Source organism: Leuciscus leuciscus (genome assembly GCF_965113295.1).
Source record: "Leuciscus leuciscus genome assembly, chromosome: 2".
Taxonomy (NCBI): Eukaryota; Metazoa; Chordata; class Actinopteri; order Cypriniformes; family Leuciscidae; genus Leuciscus; species Leuciscus leuciscus.
In genome coordinates, this window is record NC_138726.1 from 4,716,493 (window position 1) to 4,724,602 (window position 8,110).

An 8,110-nucleotide genomic window follows, 5' to 3' on the forward strand; every position below is an offset into this window, starting at 1 on the left:
TATTCAAAAAATTTTGTACTTAAGTATTGCAAGTAGTTTATTTAAAAATGTACTACTCAAGTACTGAAAGTAAAAGTACAAGTATTGTGTTATGAAGTTATTAAAGAAAACAGAAAAAAATTTGAACATCATATTGTTTATATTATTTCAAATGTTTAGGACACTCACAATTAATTTGGCTGAAGTAGCAGTACAAGAACAGGAATGTACAAGAGCAACTTAAAACACTGAGCTTAAAGGGACTCTGTGTAGGAATTTCTCCCATCTAGTGGTGAAATTGTATTTTGCATTCAAACGAATAATGCTCTCCAGCGCCTCACTTTTTCAAATGCGCGTTGCATCTACGGTTGCCGTTTTGTACCAAAAAGCTATGACAGGATGTCTTATAATAGCACTTCGAGTTTTTCATCGGGTGAACAGGTTTGTTATTTAAAACAAACTGAAACTTGAAACAACGAAAAAATGAATGTTACAGTTATCAATTACTGACTGTGAAAAACATTAGCCTAACTATGGTAATTAGTAGTAATGCCGCCTTTACTCGTTATATTTTTTGAAGTACGTGCATTGTTAGATATCATCATCATCAGAGCCTTCTCTAACGTTACTTTACTCAATAGCTGCTATTCATCACAGAGCCTGTTTAACTTTTAACTATAAATGTTCGACTGTCTATATAATAAAGTACACAACCAAGCAATGAAAAAAAGCTTGTAATTAAGACCGTAACATTGACTTACCTGTCGAGAAGAAAGCAGGCAACTTCAGGGTCTCTTTTGAAAGCTTTCTCCTGCATTAGCTATCCCGACATTAACCCTTGTTTTTGTAATCTCCGGTCACGTTTCCTTTTACGGTCTATTTTGGACTTTTTTGACGACAAGGACTCCTTATCCTGTGACTCAGCATATGTATGAATGAACGGTGTATAAATAATCGTGCAGTGTGCATCCTTTTAAACTTGCCGCGGCAGTGACAAGCGCCTCTCACTGCTCTGCGCCTCCGCTTCTGCTGGCTTCAGTCACGTGACGCTGGTTCTGAACGAAAACGCGTTGTGGAAACGCCTTGGCCTAGTACTTTTTGTCCCTCTCTGCTATTATAGTTTTTCAAGATGGCGGAACTACATGGAAGCCTCCGTGGACCTACCCGTCCTATGTATATAAAGATAATAAATTCTTGTTTACGAGGATTAGTCTGATCATTGGCATAGGTATTTGTACACCATTGAGGGCATATTTATGAATAAAAATATTGATTTTAGATAATAAAATACCTAAAAAGCTACACATAGTCCCTTTAACTCTTTGTAAACAAAAAAAGATCAAATATGTCTCTTCCCCCTTTAAAGCATCCCTCTCTTCTCTTCCCTGCTTGTGCCTTTTTTCTCCACAGCTTATTGGGTATTTATCAGCATGTAACAGTGATCTCTGGAAGCTTTGTTTACATAGATATCATATAAAGGCTAGATGTCTCGTACGCGCTGCTGGCCAATGGAGCTCGACATCCGCACACGGCGGCCATCTTAAGACAGGGTGCTCGCTCACTCATAACATGGTGCATGTACTTTTAAATAACCATAACTTGCTCAATTTTCTACCGATTTTCAAACGGTTTGGTTTGTTATAAACGTCAGAGATGTAGCTATTATACTGCATACATATGAATAATTATGTTCAAAATGTTTAAGCATTCAGAATTATAGCCACGTTAATAACGTTTGTAAGAAACCAAACCGTTTGTAAATCCGTCCAGATTTCAGCGAGATAAGAGGATTTGTGTGCGTGCTGCTCACTCACCTTAATTCACAGAGCCCTGTCCTAAGATGGCCGCCGGTGATGCCGGAAGTGACTCCGCCTTAAGACATCTAGCCTTTATATGATATCTATGTTTGTTTATGTCAGGGAGTTCCTGGAATGGCTCTTCTTCATGTGTTCCATATATGTACTAAATGTACATAGAGCGCCCTCAGGCTGCCAGTATGGACTGAAAACACAGTACATTAGAGTATCCAGTGGCGCTCAATGATTACATCAGTCCATTTTGGTTATAATCTCAATAAATATTATTCCTCTCTATAGAAATCTGATTTAAACCTAGGAAATCTATCAATATTTGTCAAAATCTGCACATTTTTTAGGTAAAAGCCCTGAGGGACGTTGTTTTGTCAAGCGCTGTCATGACGACAGCACAGGAGGTCTTTTTTTCCTGAATGGGAGCGGCTGACGCTTATAATTCATATTAAACGTATCGACTATTTTTTCTATTACATATAACTCATGACACAAATTAAGACATAACTGTCCCTATAAGTTTCTCGGAATAAAATAGTGCTCAAATACTGAAACTTGAGTCTTATATCATTTTAATGATGTATAGTTTGTCAAGGTAATAACATTACATCTAATAGTAACTTTAAACTATTTAAACAAAAAACGATTCAGTTCGTCGGCGTCCTCATGACAGCTAACAGTTACACGCACTTCATTCTATATTCATGAATTGTCTTTCACTCCGACAAATCAAAACATGGACTCTGTTCTCCTTCCTCACCCTCACCGCCACGATCACTCGAAGTTGAAGGTGGTGTTTCTGGTTCTTCCATCTCGAAACAAATTAAAGCTCAAATGTTCTCAATGAAGGCAGGCAGCAGAGCGAAAGGCAGAACGGGAGCACGCGCGGTCTTCTTGATCGCTGGGCCAGCTTCATCAAACCTGGTGACAGAGCCATCTACCGCTCTGGCAGTGATTATGTGGGTTTGGAATGATTCGTAAAAAAAAAATTTTGTAACGAGTAACGATGCAGCACATAAAAAATGTATCGGAGTAAAAGTATTAAACTCATCGAAAATATGTACTGAAGTAAAAGTGGAAGTAGGAGAAAAAAATAATACTCTAGTAAAGTACAGATACAGCCTTTTAGTGAATTGAATTGAATTGAATTGATTTTTATTAAAGTGTCTTGCACTTACGTGCCCAGCCCAATTAGGCTTAAAAGACACTATTAACATAAAACAGACATAACATAGAAAGATGACCATCACACAAAGTACATAGGAAGATGACCATCATACAGAGTACATTACCATCATTTTCACAATATAAACAAACAAAAAGAAACACTGTCAATTTAGGCCAGGATATAAATTCCTTTGCCTAAGTTTCCACGCCTTTTCCACATATCTAGCCAAACTATAAATTTCATTTTCAAAGAGCCAGCTCAACATATCCCCATCCGTCATCCAAAACAAATCAGGCTTTTTATATTGAATTCTCTCAAACATACCCATTCTTAAATCATGATATACAGGACAGAAAAACAAAAAATGCCATTCATCCTCAACGACCCTTAAATCACACAAAACACATAGTCTATCCTCTTCTGGTACACCTTTATAGCGCCCCACCTCGATCTGCAAAGGCAACACCCCTGCTCTGAGCTGGGCACACAAAGACCTTTGTAATCTAGTTAACCAACATTTGACATAAGGCTCTGTGGAGTAATCATTTTTAAAATGAACATAGCTTCTCAATTTAGACTTATTTAACACCTGCCATTGCCATTGCTCTTTATAGGAATTAAACAAAAACTGTCTGACCTGAGATATATTACATTGTAAGTTATTTGTAAATATATACTGTGCTTTTGCTGATGAGAGTATTCCAAGGACCTCCATTGACCAAGGATAGTTGTGAGCTTTATCCCAATCGAAAACTTTCCGAGTAAGTCTATCTTCAGGTAATCTAATAAGGCGATTCCATAATCTCATTACTTCCGCCTTTTGTTTCACCAAACAAGGCTCCCAACCCATATCACCCTCTAGCGCAGCTCTAGTAGTGAATCTGTGCACTCCAAGGAAACACCTCATGGCTCTGCTCTGCAATCTATTACATTCAGGAGCATCTTCGAAGCCCCAGACCCCAGCTACATAGAACAAAACAGATCCCACCATAGTGTCAAACAGCTGTGTAAATGTTAAAAAACTTATTTCAGGGCAAAACTTCATCTTATTAATAACTGCTCCCAGGGCCCTCCCTGCAGACTCAGACAGAACCCTTCTCCCTTCTGAAAATGTCATATTTTCGTGAAAAAGAAAACCAAGATATTTATAAGTTCTGGAGTACATAAGCTGTGTTTGTCCAAAAAAGAAATCAAATTCACTGCGTGACACAGATGGGTTTCTAAAATGAACTACTTGTGTTTTATCCACATTTATAGAAAGTCTCCATTCACTGCACCAATCCTTCATAATGCCCAACATTCTTTGTAGTTTAATTTCTTCATCTGTGCAAACAACAATATCATCTGCATATAATAAAATGCTGAGGTTAAAGCCATCAATGTCAATACCCAAATTTGCTAATTTTAGTACTTAAGTACAGTAGTGAAGTAGTTCTACTTCGTTACTATACATCTCTGCACTACACTACACACTACACTACACTACACTACACTACACACTACAGAAGACAGCTGTCTATCTATACCCTCACCAGTCAGCACTTACACTAAACTACACACTACACTACACTACACTAGACTACACACTACACTACACTACACTACACTACACTACACTACACTACACTACACTACACACTACACTACAGAAGACAGCTGTCTATCTATACCCTCACCAGTCAGCACTTACACTACACACTACAGAAGACAGTTGTCTATACCCTCACCAGTCAGCACTTACACTGCAGTACACATTACACTACACTACACACTACACTACACTACACACTACACTACAGAAGACAGCTGTCTATCTATGCCCTCACCAGTCAGCACTTACACTGCAGTACACACTACACTACACACTACACTACACTACACACTACAGAAGACAGCTGTCTATATATACCCTCACCAGTCAGCACTTACACTACACTACACACTACACTACACTACACTACACTACACTACACTACACTACACAACACAACACACTATACTACACTACACTACACACTACACTACAGAAGACAGCTGTCTGTCTATCTATACCCTCACCAGTCAGCACTTACACTACACTACACTACACTACACTACACTACACTACACTACACTACACTACACACTACACTACAGAAGACAGCTGTCTATACCCTCACCAGTCAGCACTTACACTGCAGTACACACTACACTACACTACACTACACACTACACACTACACTACACTACACACTACACTACACTACAGAAGACAGCTGTCTATACCCTCACCAGTCAGCACTTACACTACACTACACTACACACTACAGTACAGAAGACAGCTGTCTATACCCTCACCAGTCAGCACTTACACTACACTACACTACACAACACACTACACTACAGAAGACATCTGTCTATACCCTCACCAGTCAGCACTTACACTACACTACACTACACTACAGAAGACAGCTGTCTATACCCTCACCAGTCAGCACTTACACTACACTACACTACACAACACACTACACTACAGAAGACAGCTGTCTATACCCTCACCAGTCAGCACTTACACTACACTACACACTACACTACACTACACTACACTACACTACACACTACACTACAGAAGACAGCTGTCTATACCCTCACCAGTCAGCACTTACACTACACTACACACTACACTACAGAAGACAGCTGTCTATACACTCACCAGTCAGCACTTACACTACACTACACTACACTACACTACACTACACTACACACTACACTACACTACAGAAGACAGCTGTCTATACCCTCACCAGTCAGCACTTACACTACACTACACTACACACTACACTACACTACACACTACACTACAGAAGACAGCTGTCTATACACTCACCAGTCAGCACTTACACTACACTACACTACACACTACACTATACTACAGAAGACAGCTGTCTATACCCTCACCAGTCAGCACTTACACTGCAGTACACACTACACTACACTACACACTACACACTACACTACACTACAGAAGACAGCTGTCTATACCCTCACCAGTCAGCACTTACACTACACTACACACTACACTACAGAAGACAGCTGTCTATCTATACCCTCACCAGTCAGCACTTACACTGCAGTACACACTACACTACACACTACACTACACACTACACTACACTACAGAAGACAGCTGTCTATACCCTCACCAGTCAGCACTTACACTACACACTACACTACACTACAGAAGACAGCTGTCTATCTATACCCTCACCAGTCAGCACTTACACTGCAGTACACACTACACTACACTACAGAAGACAGCTGTCTATACCCTCACCAGTCAGCACTTACACTACACTACACACTACACTACACTACACTACACTACACAACACAACACACTATACTACACTACACACTACACTACAGAAGACAGCTGTCTGTCTATCTATACCCTCACCAGTCAGCACTTACACTACACTACACTACACTACACTACACTACACTACACTACACTACACACTACACTACAGAAGACAGCTGTCTATACCCTCACCAGTCAGCACTTACACTGCAGTACACACTACACTACACTACACTACACACTACACACTACACTACACTACACACTACACTACACTACAGAAGACAGCTGTCTATACCCTCACCAGTCAGCACTTACACTACACTACACACTACAGTACAGAAGACAGCTGTCTATACCCTCACCAGTCAGCACTTACACTACACTACACTACACTACACAACACACTAGACTACAGAAGACAGCTGTCTATACCCTCACCAGTCAGCACTTACACTACACTACACTACACTACACTACAGAAGACAGCTGTCTATACCCTCACCAGTCAGCACTTACACTACACTACACTACACAACACACTACACTACAGAAGACAGCTGTCTATACCCTCACCAGTCAGCACTTACACTACACTACACACTACACTACACTACACTACACTACACTACACACTACACTACAGAAGACAGCTGTCTATACCCTCACCAGTCAGCACTTACACTACACTACACTACACTACACTACACACTACACACTACACTACACTACAGAAGACAGCTGTCTATACCCTCACCAGTCAGCACTTACACTACACTACACACTACACTACAGAAGACAGCTGTCTATACACTCACCAGTCAGCACTTACACTACACTACACTACACTACACTACACTACACACTACACTACACTACAGAAGACAGCTGTCTATACCCTCACCAGTCAGCACTTACACTACACTACACTACACACTACACTACACTACACACTACACTACAGAAGACAGCTGTCTATACACTCACCAGTCAGCACTTACACTACACTACACTACACACTACACTATACTACAGAAGACAGCTGTCTATACCCTCACCAGTCAGCACTTACACTGCAGTACACACTACACTACACTACACACTACACACTACACTACACTACAGAAGACAGCTGTCTATACCCTCACCAGTCAGCACTTACACTACACACTACACTACACTACAGAAGACAGCTGTCTATCTATACCCTCACCAGTCAGCACTTACACTGCAGTACACACTACACTACACACTACACTACACACTACACTACACTACAGAAGACAGCTGTCTATACCCTCACCAGTCAGCACTTACACTACACACTACACTACACTACAGAAGACAGCTGTCTATCTATACCCTCACCAGTCAGCACTTACACTGCAGTACACAGTGTTCAACACCTGTTATAGATGATGTGTAAATGCATGAATAAATCATTTACAACACTTTCTGCGTCCCCTAATCTAAAGTGTAAACTATTCATCACTTGTAAATGTCTTACACTTCATTCGTAGATTACCACTTCAAGAATTAAAAAGGCATAAGATCTACGAATGTATATGTAACACATTTACAAGTGATGAATAGTTTACACTTTATATAAGGGGATGCAGAATGGGTTATAAATCATTTACAGCACTTTCTGCGTCCCCTAATCTAAAGTGTAAACTATTCATCACTTGTAAATATGTGACACTTACCTGTTACAAATTATCTGTATGTGTATTCAAGGCATTTACACCACTTTCTGCACCCTCTAATTCAGGGATGTCCAATCCTGCTCCTGGAGGGTCACTGTCCTGCAGAGTT

General features: G+C 40.2%; 1 long non-coding RNA gene across 1 annotated transcript; it reads left to right on the forward strand.

Moving 5' to 3' along the window:
* The first annotated feature begins 6,064 nt into the window (after positions 1–6,064).
* Positions 6,065–6,549, forward strand: LOC309492231. The gene is made up of 2 exons (XR_014203488.1): positions 6,065–6,184; positions 6,395–6,549. It is a non-coding gene; the product is annotated as an uncharacterized lncRNA (long non-coding RNA).
* Positions 6,550–8,110: the final 1,561 nt, after the last annotated feature.